A 12470-nucleotide genomic window follows, 5' to 3' on the forward strand; every position below is an offset into this window, starting at 1 on the left:
AACGGAAACATTGGCACATGTGGATATGTAGATCTTGAAAGTCGAGTTGTTCAAAACTTGAAAATAGCATTGATAACTGGATCAATCAGCAGATATTACCTTTGCAACATCTCAACCATCAGCTGTTGAATGAGTTTTCATATTCAATCAGAAATTTAGGAAGAACAGATTTCAATGGTAACAATATAAATGAATGATAAAATGTGCAGCATATGTGTGTTTAACCCTATCACCCTGGGTATCCTTTACCGCACATGATGCAAGGTTTTAGTGTCTTATATTCCAAATTTCATTATACTAATTTTTTCTTTATGTTAAACTAATGACAATAGCATAAAATCTTACCTAATAATCCATATTTTAATAGTTATACAAGTTTTAAGTTCTAATTTTAAATTAGAAAATTTAATTTCTAAATTTCTAATTTTAAGTTTTAATTCTACTAGGGAATATTTTACAAAATCATGAATTTCCACCAGTTTGACCCACATGACACATCAAAAAATAATCAAAACAAAGTACCCACAGATTAAGTTACATATAGTAGTCACGAAAAAATTTTGAATGAAAAATATGTTTAAAGCTAAAGACACACTATATATACACATACATACATACATACACACACACAGACACACTTATTTGGGGAACCTGTAAAGCTATCTATATCAGTAAAACTACATGTAACCTACAAATACATGCATACAAACAATGGCAATTTCAGCTAGAAGCAGATATAAGCCAGCTAATCCAACCAAGTCTTGTACCTGATTGCACAGTGAGAGTATGGACAACCCTATAATTCTAGAAAACTTTAAAATTCTTGACTCCAGAACCACAGATTATGAACTCTATTAAAATAAGCCTCTCCCATTTTCAGTGATCACCCAACAATAAATAACAATATCAATTCCTTCCTGTTGTCACTAATTTAATCAATTCTGGATTCTCAGTGTTTTTATTTGATATTTATTAGTATTTGAATGATGTAGTGTTTATACTTATATTTAAGCCTTTCTTTGTAATTTTCTCTTAAGAATGTTATTTATCAAGCGTGTATGCCATGCATTTTATTGTACATTCCATTATATTGTTACCATTCAAATCTATTCTTTCTAAAATTTTGTTTGAATACAACAGCTCATTCAGTAGCTAATGTTGTTTTTTTATAGTTGAATATTATGAACTAACTTTGAGGTTTTAATGCTGGTGATGGAATTTGAAGAAATTCCAAAACTTCCATAATTAAATATTTTTTTTGGTATTACTTTGTTTTTAATATTTATTATAAATGACATAATTATATTGTGAACTTTCTATAACTTAGTTTATACTCACTTGAGTTTGATCTGTTAAAATTGGTTATCCCTTTCCGGATGGGTCATGGATGAAAGGCCATGTCATCGCGTTTATTGACTAGCATTCAAAATTTTATTGAACTACTGTTTAATGAATTTATGTAAATATGTTTGGTATCAAGCTGTAGATTATAATTGAAATTTTAGTGTCATACCTTACTCAATTTTTAATTTAAAAGTAAATATTAAAAAAACACAGTTAAACATCAATAATGTATGTCATGTGGTATTTTGAATGCAGCACTGGTTCAACTTAAATTTTTCTGATGTCAAAATGATAAGTTTATAGTTTCGTACAAATTAGGAACTCAGACTACCGATATTGACAAGCTTGAATATAAAATAAAGAGCCTCTTATCTTTTCAACTTCCTAAGATATTACTCGTGTAGTAAATCAAACACAGTGGCACCCCTCCCACCTCTTTCCATTTTTGGAAACATTCCCTTATCTACTTCTATATATGATATAAATAACCAATCGGAAGCTTAGAATTCCCCCTAGTGGCTTTCTCAGCCATTTTAATGTGTTTGGATGCCATATCTTTCTTTTGAACCAAGATTCCAATGAGGTAGGTTGTGTCTTTAGTCTGCTTAAAATGTCAAATTTTTTTAGACTGAAATACAGTTTAGTTACTAAGCTTTATAGAATATAGTGGAATTCTATGATATCGATATTGTAACTTAGGATTTTTTTGGTGTTATTTAGAATGTATATATAAAACCTAAAAAATATTTTTTTTCACATCCTCCACCTGGGAAACTTTAAGACTTAGCAACCTATTTCAAGCTGCCACCAAGTACAAAGGTTGTAACTAGAAGAGATGATTGTTTGTTTTACTTCATTTCTTGCTGTTTTAAGAAAAATAATTTTAAGAACTTATTTCTAAATATCAATAATCTATATACATATATAATAATTGAAATGTGACTGAATTTTACAAAATACTAGTCGACTAAAACACAGCCAAGACAAGTTACTTTGTACTGACCAAAGGTCAGTTTTATGTTATTTGATACAGTAACATGAGTGCACATGAGCCACGTTGTTGTAACTTCTGTATTGTTAGCCAGGCATGGGTGAAAGGTCATTATAATCTTACGAGACTTAAGCTATTTCATCTAAACATTTATGTTTTCGTGTTATAATTTGTATTGATTCTAGAATGAAAGATGCATAATTTATGTTTATTTCCTAATTTTTTATGGTGGTTGCAAGATCTGTCAAATTTACCAAACCCAAGCAGAGGTTAATTACTGAAAATAACAGATAAAATATAAAGTTTTTTCTTAAGAAACCTTTGATAACTGTTTGGACATGATAAAGATTTCACATGTGAAATTTCAAAATTATCTGATGCATAAAAGTATTTTTAATGCTAAGATGAAAATTATTTTGCATGGTAGATTGGCAAGATGTGAGAAGGAAAAAAAAGGCATGAGAGAAACATTGCTTTAAAAACCTTAAGTCTTAATAAATTAGATATTTTGTGTATGAAAGCATTGTAATGTTTACTGATAAACTGCCAAATTTCGTTAACATTCGATTACTAATTAAATAGTTATAGAATAAACTATAACAAGCACAAAATGGTTACGAGGTCGGTCCCATGGACCAAGCCTGGGTTGAAAGAGTTAATGTAGTCTGTGCTTTATATGAATTCTTATAATCTAATATACATGCATAACTGTGTGCAGGCTGTGAATGTAATTTAATGTTTACATGACAGGCATGAAACATGTACCAAAGCAATTACTAACTAATTGTTGTAACTGTATTAATGTTGCATATCATTTGTTTATGTATAGAGTTCCTGCCCCTTTGGAGATGATGATGCTGCTAACAGAATAAGTTTTTTTAGCACTATATGTTTAATTTTGGCCATGTTACACAAATGTATAAAATGTGTAGGCTGTTTCCCAAACCAGAAATCTTTGAACTGTAGTTTAAAAGATATTACCAAGCTCAGTTTCGAGAATAAGATTAGCAATCACAGTGATGGCTGAAGGTAAGTGTTGAATTACAGCCAACACTACATGATTGCGAATTGTATAGATACTACACAGAGAGTAGCCATCCTTGAAGCTGACTATAATAAGTGGCAAGAGTTTTGCAAGTAGGAGATGGTGATTCTAGGCAAAAGTGAGACAAATTTTGTAGCTATATTTTATTTAGAAAATATTTAGTTTTCGATAAAATATGCAGCAATGATGGCCCACCATTGTGTAGGGTTGTCACAGTGGAAGAGGGTTGTAGAAGTGTCACAAACCAAACTCCATCAGAAATGGAAGGGAAGGGGTATATTAACATAATCAATTCATAATTGTTAATTAACCTGTTTTCAACCTTGTAGAGTGTACAGATTGTCACTCTAAGAGGAAATCTGATCAGTTGCAGCAAACTGTGACCAGCCTTACTATGGCCGAAGGAGAGGGGGAAATGTAATATCTATAAGAAATATTAAAAATGCTTATTTGTATACATATGCTGTTATATTGTGGCACATTGTTTTATATTTGCATTGAATATATATGAATGCATCTATACAACTTGAAAATTATGTATGGCTATGTATGTATGAGTATATATAATATATACAGCTTTAGAATTTAAAAAACTATAAAGCCTGTTTTTATACATAAATAATAGGCAACATTTATTGTATATGCATGCACATATAGAACTTGTGCAGTTACAATATTCAGTCCATGCACCCTTCTAGTATAGTTCAGTAGTCCCTCCAATCCAGTGTTTACAGACTTCCCATATAGCTACAGGGTATAGATATTGTAGCTATATATATATATATTACAAGTATATACATAACATGTGGTATGTTGATCACCATACATCATAGTGATCATAAATGCAGTACCACAATCAATGAGAACATTGTGGCAGTGATATTGGGAACAATAGCCATCCATTCTGCATGTAGCTTGTCATTGTTTCCTGAGAGTCCATCATACACCAACTATGTATTTCATTGAACTAAACTGTTTCAAATAGGATAGTAATGCTATTATATAGATTTATGTCCATGATGGGCATAAACATATTTGGACCTTAAATGTCATGATACATGGGTTGCTCTAGAACTCCAGATAGCAATATCATCTGCATTTTGAGATGCATGTGTATGGTTTAAGAAAGGGAATGGGATATCATTGACAAAGAGGTTGTATAATGTTGGACTTAACACTAACCATTGGAGGACACCAGCTTCAAGCATGAGAGGCCTGACAGTTGCATTGTTGATCTTAACTTTATCTGTTCTGTCTGTAAGAAAGTTGGATATCCAGCATACAGAAGGGGTGGGTACATGATTACCGATTAGTATATAGCAAAGTCTATTGTGCCATAATGAATCAAAAGCTTTTTGGATGTCTAGAAAAGTAGCTGTGGTTGTATGCTTTTCTTGAAACCTCAATAGATGGTTTTGATAAGTCTAATGAGGTGGTCAGTGGTTTGTCTACGTTTTCTGCTTGAATTATGTATGTTGTTAATAATATTGTTGGTTTCTAGGTAAGTGTTTAACTGGTTTGTGATTAATTTCTTAATCAACTTACCAAGGGTGTTTAGCAAGCTAATGGGTCTTTAGATGCCAGGATTAATAATTTTTTTTCTCAGGGATTTCCTTAATAATAGCTGATTTCCAAATAGATGAGTAATATCTTGATAGTAATGATAAATTATATATTGTTACTCAGTGGGTTATGATTTCCTTGATAGGTTTTTCAAGATTAAGTTGTTAATTCTCTCTTCTCCTGGGGATTTGCATTTTATTTTCCTGAGGTTAATTTTGATTTCTGTTAAAGTTATAGCATGGATAAACAAATCATTAGAACCAGAAATTTTTGATATAGAAACCTGGAAGTCTAGAAAAGTATCTAGGTAGTTCAGGACTCCATGGCTTGTGAAATTAGCATGTATAAATGTTAGCATGCTTTGCACTGATCACTTGGGAAACATTCTGAATAGTAATCATGAATAAAAGAGTAAATACACCAAAGAAATGTTACTTCATGGTTGATGTTTTAGAAGTGCTTTATGCAGTGTAGGAGTTCCATGCCTAAAGCTTGGAGTCTAGTCTCACCTGGTATGACCTTGGATTAGTATGTTTGCCAATTGCTTTGTTTGTCAAAATTTAACATTTGCATTACGTAAGCAGTTATCAAAAACCGAAATTGCACAATGAAAGAAATGGCTGTAGATTCCAAAAATTAGATCTATTATTTCCACTGAGAGTATTGATCTTTTAGTGAGGAAAAATTCTGATGCTTTTCAGGCATTTTTGATATTTTCTAATACAATATATATATATATATATATATATATATGTTTATGTTTAAGTAGACGTGTTTCTATTTAAAAATTAAACTCCAAAATAATCGAATTTTCATAGAGTTTTGCTATGACCCAATTTTAGTTGTATTAAATGCTTGCCCAACAAATATGGCTATATACCCAGCTACAATTGGCCAGTCATGAGGTGGTATTCTGAAAACTATTAGTGGTCTATTAGCAAAGTGTTTTAATAATTGCTATGGCAACAGATTTTCAACTTGATACTAAACACATTTGTGAAAAAATTATGGGCTGTTCGTGCTAATAGTCCACTAATATATTTCAGATTCACATTCTCTTCTTGATATACCTTACACAGTATTAAGCCATTGTCTTTGTCATAGTGTAACCATTTATTTTTTCCTCACTCACTCTCCCCTGTAATGACTTTTCCTCTTTTTTTCCTTTTCATACTCATACTTGTTTGTTTTTGCAACAACAGTGTGGCAATATTTACAAAATGTAGATGATCCCAAAATTAAATTCTTTAATCATTTATTATAATTAGGAAAAAACACTAATTTAAGTTTAACTCATCACCATCTAAGCCATTTTAGAGCTATCTGCATGTTTTCCACATGTTGCTAATTTGAGGATTTTGCTTATTACAAATTCAAATTCATGAACGACTAATTAACAGCCATTCCAGGATATGAAAGGACTGATTGCTATAAAGTTAGTGGTAATGCAAGTTGCATAATTTTTCCACCTTTCTATCAAAAGTGTTTGACATTTGATTGACAGATGGATGTGGGTCATATGGGAACAAGAATAGATGACACTGACAGTGATGCAAAGATTTTCTTTCATTATTTATTTTGATTATTAAAGTACACTTCTTTAAAGGGAAACAAAAAGTTACTGTTACTCCATGCTTTAAAGAGAAATTAATGATCATATGTGAAATGAAAATAATTTAAGTGGTCTGAAACAAATTAAATGGTTTGACTTGTGCTTTTTTTTTTCTCATGAAATACGAGTTCACGACAAAATTAACTGAAGTATAGGATTTGTCCCTAAAACTGCTTGCGGGCCCGTAAAAATGCATGTTTTGGGGGCTACCTCCCTAAAAAATAAAGTTAAGTGTGAGCTCTGGCAATCATGGGAAGTGTGTGTTCAATGATAAGTGGCTGGAGGACAGTCAGTACAGCATTTGGTTGGTCTGACATTGCAAGTACAAAGCCTATTGCAAGATGCATGCAAGAGTTCAGTGCAAACAGTTGTGTTTTATTCATTTCCTGCTTTATGTTTTTTTTTTTTAGTTTTGAAATTTCACTGGTTTTATAGAAGAAGTTGAAGCATAATTCAACATAATAAATGAATGGATTTTCAATGATGATATATTTTTTTTGTTAACATTTCTCTTTCAGTATTATGTGGTCCAGTACATAGCATACAAATACTTGTCTGCATGTCTTAAGTTTGTCGTTAGCTTGGTCTTAAAAAGGTCTTAAATTTAGTTTGCTAATAGTGCTAGGAACCCTCTATTACCAATGTATGTCAATAAACTGTGTATCAAAATATAGTTTTTAATTGAGATTTGAATAAATAATTTTTTATTTCTCAATTTTAAAGGTAAGTACTAAATTGTATATTTTATATACATTTTCCATTTACTGTTATATATTTTTCACAAAAATAATTACATTGTAAAATTTATAAACTTTTCAGTTAATCTGATTAAAACTTCTCTAAAATAAAACATTTAAAATTACCCTAGAAAACTGTGTGTACATCTGCTCATGGAATTTGATGCCAGCTCACATTAAGTCAGTTATTATTAGGGCAGAGAAAATATAGTTTTAATGATAAAAATTTTTCTTGAGATTCGTGTAAGAGGCACTAGAGGTTATGCAAATGAAATATGAAAATTATGAGATGAAAAAAAAATATTTTTAGGATGAAAAATTACATTTCACTGACACAGTAAGAGCTTTGTAAATTTGTGGCCACATCTTATTTAGAAATTGTACATTAAAAATTCTTAGTTTTTGTGTATAACAGTCTTATAATGTTTACTAAAAGCTTGCCAAGTTTCAAGAAGGTATACTTAGTTAATTTTGAGTTATAGGATGTATAGTTTCACTCTTACAAGATGGTAACAAGGTCTTTCAATGAGATGGAGTTTGTGTACAAAGAGTTAGACAATCTTCTCATTCAGGAAAGTAGTTGTGTCTTTAATTGTACCTGTTTGTAAGCAACAGAAAGATTCTTAGATGAAAAGTTCTTAGAGAAGTTTAGTTATGTTTACTGAGTATGGTAGGTGGCAGCAAAATACTAATTTTTATTTTTATGTTTATCCTATTCAAATCATAAGGCACCTTCCTCCCAATTATTCAGCTTTGTGCTTAACAATAAACAAACAAAATGGTAATATTTTGATTACTTGGATAGTTGAAATAATCAAAAATAGTAAATCATAAACCCAAATTTCTATCGGTTGATTATTGTTGTAATAATTTAATCATAACTTCAATTAATTGATTGCTGAAATAATTGAAAACTATCATAATTAGAAACACTAATTTCAGTTAATTGATTAGTCTCTTGACATTATTCAGTTAACCCTACATGCATAGGGTTGATTGATTGGACAGAGCTTGTACTGAAGAATTAATGTTTCTTTTAATATCACATTTACTTAGTGTATTTTCATAAGGTTTAGCATGCTCTTAGTAAATATTAAAAGTATGTTTTACAAATAATATCAGAATTTTTTTAAAAGTATTTTTACTAAAATTGTTTGTGAATTTACCAAGTCAGTCTGATTAGTGTGAGTGCAAGATGATTTTCACCTCAAAATTTTAATATGTTTATATAACCTCTAGAACTTTTAAATGAGTATCAAAAAGTTTTTTTGATAAAACTTCATACTTTATTTCTTATTTTTTTCTATGGTAACACTGACAGTAGCAAAATGACCTGCAGTGAAAGTAAATATGAAATCAAATAGTACTTTTTTTTGTTCTAGAATGACTGCAGATTGTAGCAGACAATTAGTTATTTATATTAACATTTTCAGTCCATTAACCTTTTCACAGCTACTTTCATTGAATTTAATTCTTTTATTGCTTTTTGAACTGTGTCCGAGTACTAAAATAACTTAAATGCAAGTTTCAGTAATCACATACAAGCAGCTCACGTGCAGTCCTCACAGAAAACTTAAATTTTTTTTCATTTAAGTTGTGTTATCTAACCTAATAAGTTTCTAATTTTTTACATTTTAGTTACTTTTATAACAATAAATAATAAAATGTGCATAAAAAAACAAGAAATTTACTATTATGTGTGGGTCTTCACTTTTTGCTCTTCAAGTCTCAATAAAATTTAATCCTACCTTTTGGTAGTGTTGTTAGTAGCTTACTTCAGTTTTATTTATTGCAAATATACCGTTTGAAAGAAAATAATAATGTGCATAATGTCTTACAAGTATTATAATTTAACTTTCTTTCTAATTAAGCAATAAATAGGTTTAAATTATTTGTTTTGTTGGTTGAGATTTCTCAGTTATAGTAAAGAATGAAATTAAAAGATGAATAATTCATAAACTGTCATCAAAAGGAGCTAAACATATAAAGAATTTAGAAAATTAAAATCTTTTCTTTCTCTTAGTTATAAAAAATTCATTAGTAAATGTCAGAGAGAATTATTGACATTTTATGAAAGACAGCATGTGATAGGGGATTGTGGCATGGGGGTTTGGCTTCCTAATTTATATCTTAGTATTGCAAGAAGATTGGAGGCTGTAAATTTAGCTTATTTTTTAGCAGTATCAATATTATGAATGTATAAGTTTTGTTAAACTTAGAAGATGATGTAGGGGTAGAAAGAATACTTAATATGGCAATTTAGAGCAATTAAGTTCCACATGATACACTAAAGTGAAAATTGAGAATTTATTTAAATATTTCTTTTTGAAATTAAGATATGAAAATGTGTAATATAAAAATTTGAATTATATGCTACATTTTGGTGGCAAGTTTATTGGCATATTTGATAATAAAGTAATTTAATTAAATATTGAATGTACCTATTAAAGGGCATGACTTGTGCAATTTGACACCCATCCATACATACATACATGGTTAATTGATTACTTTATGATATACTAACCAATATAATTGCTATTCATAGTAATAAATTATTTTGACTGATTAAATTACTCAGCTCTACTTCCCACATAACAAGATATGGGAAAGTTATTACTCATTACCCACATACCCAGTTCTTGGAATGTTATCTTAATATGTACGTAGATCTCTGCTTGCATAATAAAGTTAGGAAAAGATATTTATAAAAGACGCAGGTGAAATTATTAATACCCCAATATCCATATAACAAAACAAGTGATGTGTATTCATAGTGCACTTCCAAATAACAAGATATAGGAATGTTATTTGTAATTTGCTGCCTTCTAAACTTGATCAAGGAAAATTATAAGAGAGACAAACATTGCATACAGATCAAATCACTGTCCACTTGGCAAAAGAAAGGAACATTATTTGTAGTTCATAACATGATATAAAAGCCATTGTTGGAATACATTGTTACCAAACTGCATTGGATTTTCTACATATATATTAGAAGTTGTTATATAAGGAACCACTTCTTTTCTATGTGGATTTTTGCTAGTCTGCCCCATTAAAAAGATGTGCATGCACATGGATAAGTAATACTCATGTGCACATCCTCAGGGTCCACTTAGTATGGGTGCAAAATTTAAGGTTTCTAGGTTATTTCCTCTTGGATCTATGGATCTATATCTGTCTGTGATTTCTATTTGTAATATATGGAACCACTTCTTTTCTATGCGGTTTTTTCCTAGCTTGCCTCATTAAAAATATGCACATGCATGCATGCACATTTCTTTTCTATGTTTTTTGCATAAAAACGTGCTAATGATGATAAGTGATAATACCCAGGTGCACACCCTAAGGGTCCACTTAGTATGGGTGCAAAATTTAAGGTTTCTAGGTTATTTCCTCTTGGATCTATGGTGATCACACAGACACACCTGCACACTAGTGTGTGTCTGTCTGTGATTTCCATTTGTAATATATGGAACCACTTCTTTTCTATGTGGTTTTTGCTTGCTTGCTTCATTAAAAAGATGTGCATGCATGCACATTTCTTTTCTGTGTGTTTTTTTGCATAAAAAGATGCACATAGTCATGTAGAGAAGTAATAATACCCAGGTGTAAACCCTCAGTCCACTTAGTATGGGTGCAAAATTTCAGGTTTCTAGGTTCTTTGCTCTTGGTGCTATAGTGGTCACATATTCTTTCCTATGTGGTTTTTCACTAGCTTGCCTTGCAAAATGATGTGTTCATGCATGCATGTGGATAAGTAATAGTACTCAAGTGTAAACTAGTGAAAGTACCCAGTTTCGCTTGGGTTATTAGGTTGATTTATTCTCGATGACCGTCAGCACGTGTATTCTGAATCCATTTTAAAATAAAATACAACCTATATATATTTGTTACTTCTTTATGGGATGTGGCCTGTTCATAGTATCCTTCTCTCTGATTTGTCTCCCAATTTTGAACTAAGATAGTAAAAAACAAACCTCTTTAATTAATGCAGCTTTTAAATTAGAAAACAACAAATATTTTTTTCAATTTTGTAGTTTATACGTTTTATTTTATATTTTCAGCACATAACCTCTTAACTCTTTCAACACGGGCTCAGTCAATTTGACCGACCACATGACCTTTTTTTTGTACTTGTTTAAATTCTTTGTAATTTTAATACTTATAACTCTCAATATAGTTAACATTACAAATCTTTCACATACAAAAACTCATACTTTTTAGTGAAATATTTTTATTAAAATAAAGGTTTGTCCATGAATATATTAAGTATTTGTTTTGAATAGTCCATGTGCAAAATAATTTTCATGTTAAAATTAAAAATAATTTTCCTCATCTCACAAACCTTCAATTTCCTTTTTGTAATCCCTAAAACCTCCTAAATGCATTTCAAACGTTTTTTCTCCAGTAAAACTATGTTTTTTTATTTTCTCTACCTTATCTCAAAATGGGTTTGGTCAATTCGACCAATCTTGTAACCAAAAAAAAACGAAATAAACCTAAAATAAATAAACCTAAAACCTTTTTTTTTCCTTTCTAGAATGACTTCAAATTTTAACATAAAACTACATTTATTTATCCTAAGTAGTTCCACGTTCATAACAGTATACATCTATTTATAATTTTTATTGTTTTATTGCCCTTTTGAATCATGTCTAGCTACTATCTGCACCATTATAAGTTGTATATCACACAGGGAACGTGCAGCTCACGTTACACTATCGAATTACATTACCCACGATCTGATTGCATTCATGCCTCGTGAACCATTTTAATTATATTATTATTATTACTTATTTTACCTAATCTAGTCTTAAATAACTTAAAAAGAACCTATTTTTAGATTTTACTTACTTTTATAATAATAATTAAAGAATAAATATGAAAAACAGAAATAGATTACTTACCCAATCTTCTGTTTTCATGCCCTTGATTGTCGAGGTCAGTTAAGCTTGATTTTTTTATAGTAATATATAATGCAAGTAATAATTTTTATTTGATTAAATAATGCACCAAAGAATATAGACTAATAACATGTAAAAAGAAAACAACTTCCCATAACTCAAAATTTGTCTGGCTTTCTAACTGTGCGATAAGGTAGTCATTAACTTTCAACAGGAACGAATCTTGTTCTGTGAGTGAAATTAACGATATTCTGTTCAGAACACAATGTTATAC

The 12470-nt window shown here is 30.2% G+C and overlaps 1 protein-coding gene across 1 annotated transcript in view; it reads left to right on the forward strand.

The window, feature by feature from the left end:
- The window catches only part of LOC106465693, a 94766-nt gene that overhangs the window by 47940 nt on the left and 34356 nt on the right, over positions 1-12470 (forward strand). The gene's annotated exons all lie outside the window — the stretch shown is intronic.

Source organism: Limulus polyphemus, unplaced genomic scaffold (genome assembly GCF_000517525.1).
Source record: "Limulus polyphemus unplaced genomic scaffold, Limulus_polyphemus-2.1.2 Scaffold2021, whole genome shotgun sequence".
NCBI classification, from domain to species: Eukaryota; Metazoa; Arthropoda; class Merostomata; order Xiphosura; family Limulidae; genus Limulus; species Limulus polyphemus.